The sequence below is a fragment of the Leopardus geoffroyi genome, chromosome B1, assembly GCF_018350155.1.
Source record: "Leopardus geoffroyi isolate Oge1 chromosome B1, O.geoffroyi_Oge1_pat1.0, whole genome shotgun sequence".
In the NCBI taxonomy this organism is placed as follows: Eukaryota; Metazoa; Chordata; class Mammalia; order Carnivora; family Felidae; genus Leopardus; species Leopardus geoffroyi.
The window spans coordinates 38634358-38651086 of NC_059327.1; the positions used below are offsets into that span (position 1 = coordinate 38634358).

The 16729-nt window shown below is 37.0% G+C and overlaps 1 protein-coding gene and 1 long non-coding RNA gene across 19 annotated transcripts in view; one reads left to right on the forward strand and one right to left on the reverse strand.

The window, feature by feature from the left end:
• PSD3 (pleckstrin and Sec7 domain containing 3) overlaps positions 1-16729 on the reverse strand; it is a 796422-nt gene that overhangs the window by 566049 nt on the left and 213644 nt on the right. The window lies entirely within an intron of this gene.
• LOC123588071 lies at positions 1550-16219 on the forward strand. Of its 2 annotated transcripts, none has more exons than XR_006707683.1 (3): positions 1550-2028; positions 12737-12766; positions 15939-16219. It is a non-coding gene; the product is annotated as an uncharacterized LOC123588071 (long non-coding RNA). The 2 variants fall into 2 exon arrangements; XR_006707685.1 differs by having other exon boundaries at positions 1550-1913.

Below are 16729 nucleotides of genomic sequence, written 5' to 3' on the forward strand. Positions count from 1 at the left end.
CCCAAAATGATAAACGAAGTCCACTCATAACAGAACAAAAAGACCTACCTTGGTGAATAAGACTGAAGGCACTGGTGCCAGATGAAAAATTCAAACCTAGATGCTACTACTTATTATTGGACAAGGTACTTAACTGCCCTGTGACTTTAAAAAATGAGGACAATCATAAAACAACCTCATTAGGTTGTTGTAAGGAATAAATTAGCTAATACTTGAAAAGTACTTAGAACATTTTTTCTTAAGATTCTGTGTGTACATTTACAAGAGGGGCTGAAAATCTAGTTGTTAAATAGCAAAATTTAACTAACACTGTTATTAGGGGGAGTCTGGGTGGCTCAGTTGGTTAAGCATCCAACTCTTGGTTTCAGCTCAGGTCATATTTCACAGTTCCTGATATCGAGCCCCACGTTGGACTCTGTGCAGAAAGCATGGCGCCTGCTTGGATTCTCTCTCTTCCTCTTTCTCTGCCACTCCCCTGCTTGTGCTGTCTCTATCTCTCTCAAAATAAATAAATAAACATTAAAAACAATAATTGTTATTAGGCCCTTTTTTAAAACCTGGTTACCATACATTAAAATTATTTCCTGTAATGCCTTTAAGATACAGATTTATAACCCATAAAGACAACATCACTGCAATTGAATACTAGAAAACAATCAACATGAATCATCAAAAAAAAGTTGAACATTAAGTACATGCATTTAAAATATATAAAAGGGAATAATAACATTTTTTTAAAATTCCATAAAAAATGGTCTAAAGGAACCATCTGACCTTTTTAAGGAACATGTTTCAACGTTTTAAATGTAATAAATTTATAAGTTTTATTATAATTGCTTAATTGTAGCTATAGAAGATATTGAGTTTTCAAAATTTCTGCACTATCCAAAAATATTATCCAAATAATGTAATCAATATTCATTATTATCCCATACAATAGATAAAATATTTTAAACAGTTTTTTTTTTTTTTGGATTTCTTTTCTCTCTAAATATTTAAGTATTAGAATGATGTATTTTAGTACCATGAAATGTCTCCAAATCAATTCTAATTCTCTGTTCCTGATTTTGGGTGGCAAGTCACTCTATAACCTTTTCTATTTTTTCCTAGAAACCAATCAAATATTTCCTAATTAGTTTGATTTTAATGGATTTCTTGTGACTGAGTTAATAATATTATGTTACAATCATTTAATCAAGCTTTTCTATTGATAATCCACCTTATTTTATTACCCAAAATTCTATTTAAAGACTAAGATTCCCATTGTGTCTCAAATTCCTAGGCCACAAGATTCTGGGTAGCAGAGAACAAGTCTTTAAAATCCTCAATTCATAAAGAGGTTCATTAACTCTGACTGACTGTGAAAGGTCACACTGAACTGGGAAGGTTTTATTTTAAAAAGAATTATCTGGGGGCCACCTGGGTGGCTCGGTTGGTTGACTAACAGACTCTTGATTTTGGCTCAGGTCACGATCCTAGGGTTCTGGGATTGAGTCCCATGTTGGGCTCCACGTGGAACATGGAGCCTGCTTAGGATTGATATTCTCTCTCTCTCTCTCTCTCTCTCTCCTCTGTTCATGCTCACTCATGCGCTCTCTCTCTCTCGCTCTCTCTCAGAAAAAAAAAATTTTTTTTCTGATACTTTCACATACATAGAGATGGAGCACCTCTACATTACCAGTAAAGGTTCTTGGAGAAACCACATTAATAAAGAGATAAAAACGAGAATTAGAATTTCAATTATAAAATAAACAAAGGCACCTAAAAATAGCTTTATTTTCCCCTTTGGTGTTTAGGTTTTTACTTGTTTCTGTTTTACTTTGTTTTTGCTACCAGGTATAGAGTATTTCATGACTAAGTAGCACCTTGCTTACATGGATTTTCTCATTTAATCCTCAGAACACTCCTGCAAGGTTGATATTATTACTCCATTATATACTATAAAATACTCTCAAAAGATTCAAAAAGGTCTGTCTGGCTCTTCACCTCACTACAGATTTTCATAAAGCCTACCAGCTCTTACCTAAGGTAAGGTGAATGTCAAATCAACACAAAATGTTCACTGTTTGAAAAAGATCTCACAAGCATGTTTTAATAGTGCTCTATTTCATTTATCTGATTGGTATATATGTTACTAATGCTGTTTATGAAGAATTAAACATACTTTACTTATTGCTGAATGCCCCTAAAAGATTCTTTAAACCCAGTGGACCTACTTCAGCCATTAAGAGAGCATGTAAGAGAAGACTAAAATAAGCCAGGAGTGAGAAAATGAGGTAATGTTCTGTCTCTGTTGTGTATTGGCTGTGAACACCTGAGGGAAATCAGCTAACTTTTTTGAACACCACACAATGGGCCCAGTATGAGGGTGCTACCACAGGGATAGTAATGCTTGGCTGCCTACCTCAGAGTTGATGGCAGGATCCAACAACATAGCATGTGTAAAAGTACTTGGTAAATTACACCTAATACCATATTAATAAACAGCATTTCTGATATTTTTTAAAAAGCAAATATTTTGAAGAGATGTAGCTTAAATTTTAAAATTACAAGAAAAGAAATGGGATTCAGAATATGGAAACTGGTTTGTTTGTTTTTAAATCTGCTTTGCAAAATCAGCTACAGTTGCATGAGGTAAATCTGAACATACAAATCTACAATGCCAAGCATTTGGGGCAACTGGGGTAAACACTGAACAAAACAATCTTTAACTGCTACATATCTTTGTATCTTTTGCATCTAATAGTATCTGGCACACAACAAACACCAAGGAATGGTAGATAAATAAATGTATACATGAACAAGTTAGGTGTACAAAAATGACCAGAAAGAGACTTGTCACTAGAAAGTTACTTGCATAGTGACCAAATAGAACACTCTGGTTGTTTGCAAAGACTTGCTTGACTAAAGGTACCCTGTTCAATCTGCTCCACTACAACAGTGCTTTTAAGGAGATGCAAACAAAAGCAGTAAAGTCCTGGCCCAAAACTCCTAAATCAGATACACCTGCCTGTTATCAGAGACATAAAACTGAAAACAGATGAAAACCAGGCAAATCCCTAATTTTAAAAATAAGTAAATCCCACGTGTAAAACCTGCTTTTCGTCAATCAAATGAATCAGGAAAGGCAGCATTTCTAGGCCATTACCCTTGGGTCAAAGTGGCACTTACAAAATGGCTTAACTAATTAGTCTAATCATCGCTTCTGTTCCACATGGTTGTAATTGCCTAATTACCTAACTCAAAATGTTCACCCAACCTCCATATGCCGAGCCCCTCCACAGCTCTACCTCCTTCAACAATTTTTCCTTAAGAACATTTAGTGACACCACCACTTACAGAAACAAGGATTGATTTGAGACTGTGGAAGAGACCCTAAAGTTTTGGTACATTTTTTCCTTAGAAATTTTTAAGGAACAGAACTTAAATTTCTAATCCTTCAGAAATATACAAATAAGACTAGGGAAAATAATTTTGGTTTCTGAAATTCTCTTAATCATCATTTTAAAGATCTGTAGCAAATGGAGAATAGCAGAACAAAAAGCACATTTTTTGCCTCAGAAGATGAGTAAGGAAGGTATGTACTTGCTGGACTGGAGCCTGCTATTTGGCCTGGGGGCTTCAAAACCAATTGCAAACTTGGGCCAAGCAAACCATTAGGGCTGTTTCAGTATTCTACGTCAGCAGTGGCCAGCACAGTGAGGACACCAGCTAACGGTAGCTTGTGTTCTGTATTCCTCTCTTTTCAAGCTGCCTCTATTCAATTCCTCCTGTTTTAAAGTTTCTCTTGGGAGAAAACAAAAACCATGCCAGAAAGAACAACAGCCATGACTAAGAGAAACCAAAGCACTGGTTAAGGATGAGTAACCAACATTGGTAAGCATCTCCTGAGACCCGCTAGCCACTGTGCTTACCTGTTAGAAGCACATTATGGGAAGAGGTTTAGTTTGCCCTATAACCTCAGGAAGCTGTGCTGGGCCACTCAACTGATTTCTTCTGATCTGGGCCTCTTTTTCACAGGCACTTCAGAATGAGGTTTTTGATAAAAGAGAAAAAAAAAAAAAGGAACAGAGACAAAGCAGTATCAAAGGTGCAGGGACCACCCAAAGACAATGTGGCTAGCTATCTAGGGTTTTGTTTTACTTTTACTATGTTAGAACGCCAAAGAAAAAACACTCATTCTAGGAAAAAAAAGAAAAAAAAAATTACCCAGGAAAACAAGAATAAGGTAGATGATTTAACGAGAATACCACAGATTAGAAAATGTTACAGCTGTCAATAAATTAGGACAGATTTCTTTAACTGAGGTCTGATTACATTTTCCATAAAATGCAGCTGATGCAGTTTCTTCCCACATAATTTGTATTTTAAACAAATTTAAAAATCAACAACGTATATCCTAACAAGCAGGATTTGCTGTTGTCACTTTAAGCCTTCTCCCACCCTGCCAAACCAAGGGCCTATCATATGCCTTAACACTGTGCTAGAATAAATGGTGAAGAGATGATGTCTAATCCTATTCTCAAGAAGTCTAGGTGGAAGGAACTGAGTAACACAGAACAATATCAACAAGAGTGCTAAATCTCAATAATGGAAATTCCATCCATTGTATTAATCAAGCCAGAAATCTATTTCATTCCCTTTCTCTTTGCCCATCAGTAATCAGGTTCTACTCATCTACACAGAATGTGGCTTATTTGTGTGTATCACAACTGCCACCACTCCCATCCAAGAAAGCTTCCTTTCTCACCTAAAAGAGCTTCCTGAGTGGTCTCCCTGCTTCCCTCCTACAGTGTGAGAATGGAATGAAGAGTGATCTTTTTAAAATGCCAAACTGCTGGGGTGCCTGGGTGACACAGTTGGTTAAGCATCCAACATCAGCTCAGGCCATTATCTCATGGTTCGTGGGTTCAAGCCCCGCATAGGGTTTTGTGCTGACAGCTCAGAGCCTGGAGCCTGTTTCAGATTCTGGGTCTCCCTGTCTCTGCCCCTATCCCATTCACTCCCTGTCTCTGTCTCTCTCTCTCAAAAATAAATAAACATAAAAAAAATTTTAAATCCAAACTGCTTAAATCCATTTCATGACTTCCCATATCCATAGGGTAAAATCCAAGCACCCTACTGCACTATCTGGCTTCTGCCTACCTTTTAAGCCACTTCCCTCCATTCCATATCTCCCCATCTTAGTACCTCCTTACTCACTTCTTTCCATTCTTCATATGCTAAGCTTTAGCCCACCCCTGGCCTCTGTGCTTGCTATTCCTCTATATGGCATATGTTTCTTCTGGCCAGCCCCATTTCAGCTACCACCTAGGGCCTACCTAGGGCCATGCATGTGACCATGTGACTCAGACCTAGCCAAGGTACTCCTTTCCCTTTGACTACAGAAATAGACACATAACTCAAGCTAAGCCTATCAAAACTAAGCCTAGGAACTTCACTGGAAATATGGGCAACAAGCATGCCAGGGGGCCAGATGATAGGTAAGGGTACTATATACTAAACAGACACTATGCTGTGGCATGCATGCATGCATCACGAACGAATGAATGAATCAATGAATGAATAAAGAAAGAAAGAAAGAAAGAAAGAAAGAAAGAAAGGCTGGTCCCACTCCCCTCTAGTTCAGTCCTAGAGACAAATCTCTCTGGTATATCAGGTTCAAGCTGAAGAAGAAAAGATACAGGACAAAAAGGAGTCAAGTCTCTAATCCTGGCTTAGCCAATTACCAGCCATGTGATCTTGTATAAATGAATTTACTGTTGTAGTTCTCAGTTTATTCATGGATAAAAGTATCAAAGTAGGACTAGATCTTTTCTAGATCTAGATCTAAACATTTTAGCTCTGTGATTCCACCACCTCTTTTTAAAATTTTTTTTGATGTTTATTTATTTTTGAGACAGAAAGAGACAGAGCATGAACAGGGGAGGGGCAGAGAGAGAGGGAGACACAGAATCTGAAACAGGCTCCAAGCTCTGAACTGTCAGCACAGAGCCCGATGCGGGGCTCGAACTCACGGACCGCGAGATCATGACCTGAGCCCAAGTCGGACGCTCAACCGACTGAGCCACCCGGGCGCCCCCACCACCTCTTTTTTAAAGGTGTAAAGTTAGGATAATAGCTAAAATGAAGCCAGCCCTAACCTGTATCACCTAAAAACTACACGTTTTTGTCTGACTCTATATGATGGTAGGTAAAATGTCAATGGTGCCACCTTTCCAGAAAGGAATACGGATTTTTGGTGGGGCCATAAAGAATTCACAGCTTTGACTCTCAAATTCCTCTTAAAGGAAAATATTGTATGGAAATAAGCAGAAACACAGACATAGACACAAAGTTTATATAAAAGCTTTTATATGTAAAGCATATATATATATATATATATATATATATATATATATATATAGTATTATGTCATCACAATAAAAAACTAGAAACATGTTAAGTATTCAATAACAGGGAACTGGTTAAATGAGTTACAGAAAACCCCTAAGATTAAATAGCAGGTGCCATTTAAAAAACATATTTGCTAAGGGACACCTGGGTGGTTCAGCGGTTAAGTGTCCGACTTCGGCTCAGGTCATGATCTCGCAGTTCGTGAACTTGAGCCCTGCATGGGGCTCTGTGCTCTCAGCTCAGAGCCTAGAGCCTGCTTCAGATTCTGTGTCTCCCTCTCTCTCTCTCTGCCCTTCCCCCACTCATACTCGGGGTCTCTCTCTCTCAAAAGTAAATAAACATTAAAAAAAATTTTTAAAAACATATTTGCTAAAACTAACGTGACATTGAATGTTAAGTACACAAAGAAAGGCTAGGTGCACCTGGGTGGCTCAGTTGGTGAAGTGTCCAACTTCGGCTCAGGTCATGATCTCTCAATCCGGGAGTTTGAGCCCAGTGTCGGCTCCATGCTGACACCTCAGAGCCTGGAGCCTGCTTGAGATTCTGTGTCTCCCTCTCTCTCTGCCCCTACCTGCGCCTCTCCCTCCCTCCCTCTCTCTCTCTCAAAATAAGTAAACATTAAAAAAAAATTTTTTTTTAAGGCTGTACATGCCCATATCTTCACCAGAGACCTGCCATGAACCTACCTTTCCCATGATCTAGAATTCTCATGATTATTCACTAACGGCTCCACTGAATATAATGCTGAAATGTTACATTAATACAGTGGTCTCAGTTTTGCAAAAGTACTTTCAAATAACTGATGAGAAAGGAAAGCAAAATAGTGCCTCCAAAAGCAGTTTAAATGTCCTCTAACCCTCTCCCATTAATCCAGATGAATTTATCAACTCAGCTATGTGATACCTAAAGAAAGCGCCAGGAAAAGAAGACCTAGAACTGGGCTAGAAGCAGCTGACAGCCATAGTCCAAGGAAAGGAGGGCACCATAAAGACAGGTTTTACACGTAACTTTCTCCTAGTATCACTTAGAGACTGGCAAGTCAACATTGTTACGCTTTTACCAGATAGTGCCATAGATACAATATCAAACTAAAAGCCAGACTGAATTTCCAAGCGTAACAATAGGGCAACAAAAAACATTACAGAGGTGAACTTGTCCACAAAATCATGAGGTGCTGTGTTTACTCTCTGGGAGGACAAAGATTCTGGATAACAGAGTACACACACACACACACACACACACACACACACACACACACACACACCCCTACAGCCCAAGAAACCTTCAAAATGAACAAGTCCCTTGGGTGTCCTCTGGCTAGAGGTCAACTGTGACCTATTCAGAGAGGACCTTCCCTGCCTGCTTTAATCAATAGCCAAACCTCCAGAATTGATACAAAACTGATAAGAAGGTCTGTAGAATGTGGAGCAAAGTTCTAGAATTTGCCACACTGTGACACCACAAAAACAGCTAATGACATATGAAAGAATTAATTCATATGCATGCAAAACAGTGTTAAGAAAGAGGTATTACTTGAAGCACTGTGTCAATGTCAGGACTTTTAGACAAAGGTATTTAAGATATCATCTAAACTAAAAATAAATTAAGGCTCTGAGGTAGCACCCCAAATCTTTAAAATAACTTACCCATTCTTAAAATTCCCTTGAGTAAATTATCATTGTAATAGTTACATCCTTTTATTGAATGTTTACAATGTGCCAGGCACTGAGCTAAGCATTTCACATGCACGGACTCATTTTAATCATTTAATCATCAAAAAGTTCCATGAAAAAGATTTTACCCCCATGTCACCAATGAGGAAACTGAGGAAACTTCCTCACCAATGAGGAAGCTCAGTGAATTAGTACATTTCAAAATAAAATCACCATTGAGGGGTGGAATTCAAACCCAGGTCTGTCAAATCCCACTACGAAGTTATGTTTTTCAAGCTGGTATATGGTAGAATATTTTCAAGAGGTTTATACTTGTTTTCTTACGAACTTACTTACATAACTTGTTGTGAACTTATATATAGCTTATATAAACCTGGAACTTTAGTTATTCCAATCTTGTGCCTAGCAGCCAAAAGGTGTGTCTCACTAAATCAAGGCAGACTACACCTGGCTGAAATTCCTGGAGAATCCTTTTATATTTCAGCATACCTTAACAGCAGCAGCAGGAGGAGGAGGAGGAGAAAAAGAAGAAAGCAAATCTCATTCTCTACTGAAAACAATTTGATGTTTCCCATCTCAGAGTAAAAGCCTAAGACAGTACAGTTGTGCTTGGAAAAGCACACAAGAGACCTTCAATAAATATTTGTTGAATGAACAACACATTCTCAGAGCCACTGTACCTTTCTTCTGCATTCAGTGTGAACATACATATATCTTCAAGGAAATAAAACACCATGAAGAAACAGAAATTTGTTTTTAGGAGAATCACTGAGCTCCAAGTTCGGATGAGATAACAACAACAAAATGGACTCAAGCGTGTCCTGCTTAGAACAAAATGAACTAGGAGCACCTGGGGGGCTCAGTCAGTTAAGCGTCTGACTTCAGCTCAGATCATGAACTCGCTGTTCCCAAGTTCAGGCCCCACATCAGGCTCTGTGCTGACAGCTCGGAGCCTGGAGCCTGCTTCAGATTCTGTGTCTCCCTCTCTCTCTCTTCCCCTCCCCCGCTCGTGCACACGCGCTCTCCCCCCCCCCACCAAGATAAATAAACATTTTTTTAAATTATTTTAATTAAAAAAATGAACTGACAGTTGCTTCATTCTGTTACCTCTGGATAAGATTAAAAGGGACCTTTAAAAATGTGCTGTAAGTGATTTAGTCTACCTATACATTAGTAACGGTAACCAAAAAAAAAGCATTGGAACTGAAGTCAATACCTATTTGTCCAACTAGAGCTTTATTTTCTCTAACTTTCTCTGTTTCCCCATTTGCAAAATGAGGTGAGACTACAAGATTTCATCCTTCTTAGCTCTGACATTCTTATTAAATCACAATCTCCAATTTAATATACACACCGAGATAATTATTTATATTACGAAAGTATCTGATTTTAGAACATAATTGATGACAAAATCACAAACTCCCAAGAATGGAAAGAACTTTGAAGGGTCTTTCATTTGAAGAACTGGACAACTCATCCAATGGTCAATTCCTATAGTCCAAATTTTCCAAATATAAGCATTCAATTTAAAATATCCAGGTAAGGACCTAGTCTGTATCCAAACACATCTGAACAGAAAGTTGGTTTAGTTGTCAAGCCATTCCTTGAGAAAGTTCTTTCTTATTCAGAAATAAAAATCTGTTATTTTGTTCATTTCTCTTCTGTATTCTTTGCAGAAAGACAGAAAAGTGTATTCCTTTCCCATAGTCATGTTTCTCTTCAGATCACATTCATTGTCCCAAATACTTAAAGACAACTAACTATCCACTAAGTCTTCTTTCCTTAGGTTAAAGATTACAGTTTCTACAACCTCTCCTAAACATCAAATTATTTTCTGATCATTCACCTACCACTCAGCTACCTAACTGCCTTTTCATTGTTAGTGTCTGTCTTAAAATATGATCCCCAGAATCAAATACAGTAATTCTCACAGAATCTAATTGTTTCGAACTGCAGTGGTACTGCTTTTGGCACTTATGTAACTTACTGAGGAAGAGAAAAACATTCATTACAGCATCATTTTAATGATTAAGATAATACGTGCAAAGTCTTATTAGCACAATGCTTAGCATATAGTAATCACTCAATAAATGGTTGTTGCTGCTGTTACTGGATTTCTCTTAATAAGTTTTAATATTTCATCAGTATTAGAACCTTATCTCCCCAATCAAGCTGCAAACTCTAGTTCTCTCTTACACTAAAGGTTTACCTTACATATTATTAGCTGTTTTTCCCCCAAGTCAGAGTTGATGAATATCAACTGTTGATGACAGAATAATAAAGTGTTAAGGCTCCGTTTTAACTGAAGATCAGTCAGAAATCAAGATAAAGCAACCCTCAAATTAAGACAAATTAATGGCAAACAGAATGTGATTTATTTAGAGTTAATTTGTGCTCAAATTTCTAGAACATATTCATTTCACAAAGCAAGTAATCTCTACTCTTTACTCCTCAATCATATAATTTAAAGATGCATCTTCAAATTGTCCTCCATGTGGCTGTACCATGTTGCATTCCCACCAGCAATGAATGAGAGTTCAGAGGTACTACTTCTCAGCTTATTTTTTCCCCCTTAGGTTCAGACTTTAAGAAAGTAAGCTCTAGAATCAGACTGTCTATAGTTCAAATCCTGAATCCTCAATTTACCCACTGTGTAACCTGGAGCAAATTACTAAACCTCTCTGGCCTTAGGTTCCCCATCTGTAAAAACATGAGTCATGATGGTACCTATCTACCTTATTGGTGGGGGGGGGGGGGGGGTTGTGGGATCAAATGAAAATGGATGTAAGTATGTTTGGGACGGTGCTTCTCATCTTTTAAAACTCTTAATGATGTTGCTGTTATAACTACTTACTCAGAAGTTATCTGAAGAAGCAAATTATTTTAAATAATTTTGCTAAAACTTATTATCGTGTCAGCCATTTTTAATTTATGCTAGCCACTGCTAAAATCAATTACACCTTAGTGGTTTTTCTGCATATTTATAATTATCTGTTTTCCATACAATCACCTATTTGGTTTCAGGGTAGATTTTTAAATTAATGTAAAAAAAATCCATCCTACATTAATTAACCAATAGTTAACATATCATCTAAAATACTGTCATTTCAATATGTAATTGTCATAAAAATTACTGAAATAATTTGTATTCTTTTTTTCATCCTCAGTCTTAGAAATTTGCTGTGTATTTTGTATTCATAGCATATCTGACATATTGCAGGCGTCAAATGGCCCTAAGTGACTGCCACATTAGACAGTGCAGATCTATAGGCACAGTAGTTGGAGGTAGAATAGGTGCAGTTTTGTCTCTTTATTTCATTACTCTTTGTGAATATCAACACATTATAGTTAAAGTTATATGGTTCGTTATGTCAGATATACAAATTTCTAAGACTGAGGATGAAAAAAGGATATAAATCATTTAAATAATTTTTGTAACAATTACATATTGAAATGACAATATTTTAGATGATATGTTAAGTAAAAACACATTATTTAAATTAATTTCACTTGTTTCTTTTTACTTGCTTAAGGCAGTTACCAGAAAAATTTTTAATTTAAAATTATATATAAAACTTGCATTATATTTCCATTAGACAGCACTGATATAGCTGATCTTAAAAAACAGGCCTCATGAAAATTAAAATCAGGACAAGATATATGATCTAAATTATAGCAGAAACTAAATGCAAAACTTAAGTGATTTTCAGAGTTTATATATAATTAACTTCAAACTCTTCCTCAACCAAAAAAACAAAAAAAATTATCTTTGATAAGTACCTCTTCAATTCTAGAGCCATCTGAGAAGTTTTTATCAGTATGTGGTGCCTAGGGATTTAAATAAGACCCAAAAATCGGGCCATTCATGCAAATGAAATGTGCCTAGAGTCTCCTCCGCTACCTAATTACTAAACAAATACCTAGAAGCCAGTAGCCTTTATGCAGAGATCAATAAAAATGCAAAGGTTGGAAGGCAGAAGATACTGAAATGCAGTATGTTCTGAGAGTCAAAAAGTTCCTGCTAGAGAGGATTCAATACTGAAATAAGAGAAAGTAGGAAGACAACAGAAGCAAAACCTAAGGGGAAAAAAAAATAAGCTCAGAAGTAGTATCTCTGAACTCTCATTCATTGCTGGTGGGAATGCAAAATGGTACAGCCACTTGGGAGGACAATTTGGCATTTTCTTACAAAACTAAACATACTCTTACCACAAGAACGAGCAATCATGCTCCTTGGTATTTACCCAAAGGAATTATATCCACACAAAAGCCTACATACAAATGTTTTCATCTGCTTTATTCATAATTGCCAAAACTTGCAAGTAAACAAGACATCCTTCGGTAGGTGAACAGATAAATTATGGTATATCTAGACAGTGGGATATTATTCAGCACTAAAAAGAAGTAAGTTATCAAGCCATGAAAAAACATGGAGGAAGCTTAAGTCATATTACTAAGTGAAAAGGCTACATACTTCATGATTCTAATTGTATGACATTCTGGAAAATGCAAAACTATAGAGACAATAAAAAGATCAGTTGCCAGGAGCTGTAACAGTGGGGAAGGATGAATCGGCAGGGTACAGAGGGCTTTTAGGGCAGTGAAAATATTCTGTCTAATATGATAATGAAGGATACATATTATTATACATTTGTCCCAACCCACAGAATGCAGAAAACCAAGAGTGAACACCTACTGTAAGTATGGACTTTGGGTGATTATCATGTGTCAGTGTGGGTTCATCAATTAAAACAAATGTCCCCCTCAATGGGCAATGTTGATAATAGGGGGTGCTATGAATGGCAGGGGCAGGGGATAAATGGGAAATCTCTGTACCTTCTTCTCAATTATGCTGTGAACTTAAAATTGCTCTTAAAACATAAAGTCTTTAAAAATATAAAAAGTCATCAGCTACTGAAGAAAGTGTGAATTGAGTGTACCTCAGGCCTATGTATACTGGTGCAGAACTAAGGACTACATTAGGCCGAATAAGATGAACAGAAACTATCCGTATCAAGACATCATTTATTTAAGGGCTCAGAAAAGAAAATTTGATGTTTGATGGATATGACAAGAAAGAACTTTTTATGTTGAAAATACAAACTGCATTAACAAGAATTAGTGTTTACAATAGTAAACTAAATGATTTTAGCTGTTTCAAACAAAACCAACATTCTTCTGGATGAGAATTATGCTACTACATGAAAGCTCATTCCTTTTTTTTCCTCTTTCCTATACCAGCAAACATACTGCCATTTTCCCCATTTTAAAACCTCTCTTGACCTCACTTTTCCATTCAGCTATATTTCTCACCTTTCCTTTGCAGCAAAAATCCTTAAGATATTTGTCCACATTTTATGTTTCCATTTCTCTATTCCTGCTCTCTCTTGAATCCTCACCAAGTTTTGGTCCCTATGACTCCAGTAAAATTGCTATTGTCAAACTCACCAGTGACATCCCCATTGCTAACCTCCTCAGTCAATTCTGGACCCTCATCTTGGAAGTATCTGATTCGCTGCCCTTCACACAGGTTCTTCACTTGGCTCATGAGACACCACACTCTCCTCATTAGCTGCTTTTTCTCATTCTCCTTTACTGGTTCCATCTCATCTCACAACCTCAGTGTGGAAGTAGCCCAGGGTCCTGAACCTCATTCCTTCTCTATCTACACTCACTTGTGGATTTCATCCAGTCTCTATACTCTGACAACTCCCAAGTGTCTACCTCCAGTCCAGAACCTCTGCCCTGAAACCCAGAGTAGTATATTCAACTGCCAGCTGGGCTCTCCAAAACTGCACTCCTGATCTTTCACCCCAAATGAGTGTCTCCCTATACTTAATACAACTCTAGCCTTCAAGCTGCACAAGTCAATAAATAACCCTGCAATTCACCACTGCCTTCTCTCACTCACATCTCACATTCTGTCACTCAAGACATCTTTTCCACTCCACCTTCAAAACATAACCACTCTAGTTACCATCCTTCATCTAGGTTATCACAATAGCCTCCTAATTGGTATCCTTATTTCTGCCCTTCCTCACTAAGTTTAGTCTCATGAGAGCATGAGTAGCAACATGTCCTCTTAAAACATAAGCCAGATCATGTCACATCTTTATCTGAAACTCTCCCTGGCTTCTTTGCACACTCTAAGTACAAGACCAAGCCCTTGCAATAGCCTATAAGACCAGAGGCCTCACAGGAACTAGTGTCTGTTCTCCTTCTTGCTCACTCTACTCTAGTCACATTGGTCTTATAGTTCCTGGATGGCGGGAAACATGCCTCAGCCTGAGGACTTAGCACTTGCTGCCCACTCTTTCTGAAGTACTCTTTCCCCAAGACTCTTTTACCTTCCTCACGCCCTTTATAACAAGTCACCTGCGTGAGGCCATCCTTGATAACCCTATTTATAGTTGCAACTCCCCCTCATTCCTCTTCTCCTTCCTCTGTTTTAGTTTTCCTCATAGTAATTCGCACACATGCACACAGTCTGTCACACCCTGCAAAAGTAAGAATTTTGGGGGTGACTGGGTGGTTCAGTCAGTTAAGCATCTAACTCTTGATTTCAGCTCAGGTATTGACCTCAGGCTTGGGCTCCTGTACTGAGTCAGGCTCTGCACTGGGCGTGAAGCCTGCTTAAGATTCTCTCTTTCCCTCTCACTCTGCCCTTCCCCAATTTACACACATGCACACTCTCTCTCTCTCTCTCTAAACATAAAATAAAAAATTAAAATTTTAAAAATTAAAAAAGAAATGCAAAAAAAGTAAGAATTTTTTATGTATTCTGTTGATCATTGTATCCCCAGTATCTAAAATAATGCCTGGTGCATAGGAAGCACTCAATAAATATTTGTTTAATAAATATATGAGTGAATGAAAGATGACACTGAAACAGACCTGTATACGATCTATGATAGCATACTTTACAACCTTTGCAAAGGGTTAGATTTTAATACAGCACCATTATGTATATACACATTCAGATATTGTGGAAAAACAAAGCTGCTCCAATTTGATAATTAAGTTAACCTTATAAAAAACTTGAGTGATTGGTTTTTATTTTAAGGTTTGTTTTTGTTTGTTTTTTTTTTTGTTGTTGTTGCTGAGAAAGAGAAAATACATGAGAAGAAAAGAGGCAGAGAAAGAGGGAGAGAGAGAATCCCACGCAGGCTCTGCACTATCAACACAGAGCCTGATGCAAGGCCTAATCTCACAAACCGTGAGATCAGGACCTGAGGCAAAACCAAGAATTGGACACTTAATTGACTGAGTCACCCAGACGCCCCAAAAAACTCACTAATTGTAAAAATAATAGTTCTCTAAACTGAGAGATACTCTAAAACACTCCAAAGGTGCTAGGATTTCTCAAGATCCTAGATCATGCTTCACCAGAGCACAAAGAAAAGATAGTCTCAATAAGTGCACCTTCCCTGAAGCAGGTGAAGTCGCCAGGCCAGTATAATGGGCTGTGACTTCTAAAAAAGATAGAGAAATTATGACACAAAGTACAAAGCACTTAATGTTTTAATAATATATAAAATCTGGGTACAACCTGTTTCCAGTAACCCTCTGAACTTAAATATAACACAAAGAATTTAGGATTTTTTTTATACTTTAGTAATGTATTCACTCAATAGATAGACATGGGTAGGTCATCTTTTCACAAACCACATTTTAAAAGAAATTATCTTCCAAGTTAAAAGGAAAGCAAAATAATTTCAAAAAACATTTAGATGCACAAATAAATTAAGCAGGAATGAAGTGACTTCATACAGAAGGCAAATAAAATCCAAATTGACTTTTAAAAAAATAGTGTCTTAATTTCTCTACCTTATAATATTTATTCTTATATATGTTTGCTTGTTTCTGAAGTTATGTCTAGGAAGTCATGTACACAGCAGAAGCTCTTAACCAATCTGCAATTAGCCAACTCCAGGATGAACTTCACCCTATAAAACATCCTAGCTGATGTCCATTATTACTTGGTGCTCACAGCTAGTAATCACAGATTGTGGCAAGCTCATCAAATTCTCCTCCTACCTTTGAGAAGATGGTTACAAAGAATCAACTGTGTTTGCTCCCAAACAGACTTATGCTGGTTACACTTGCTACTGAAATTGTGTAATTCAATTAAATATTATGTAAAACAATTACATATGGGTATATAAGAAAGAATTATTTCCATGAAAGCTAAATGGAATGTTTTAGAAATAATACATTAAATGACCATAAGAGAATCCTACCAACAGTGGTTTATTTTTAAATTGTTTTTACTATATAGAAACAAAATAAAATTTATAAAATATTTGTCATATATTCAGATTCATGGTACAAATATGCCAAGAAATTACCATTATCCTTGAACTCCCCTGTGAACCTTCTTGATACATAATATTATAAATTAAAACATTTTTCTCACTGACTACATAATCACAGATATATTTATTTCAATGGTGCTTCTAAAATTTTGGCTTTTAAAAGTAATATTGAAGAAGAAAACCAAAGCAGGAGGCATCACAATCCCAGACTTTAGCCTCTACTACAAAGCTGTAGTCATCAAGACAGCATGGTATTGGCACAAAAACAGACACATAGACCAATGGAATATAATAGAGACTCCAGAATTGGACCCACAAATGTATGGCCAACTAATCTTTGACAAA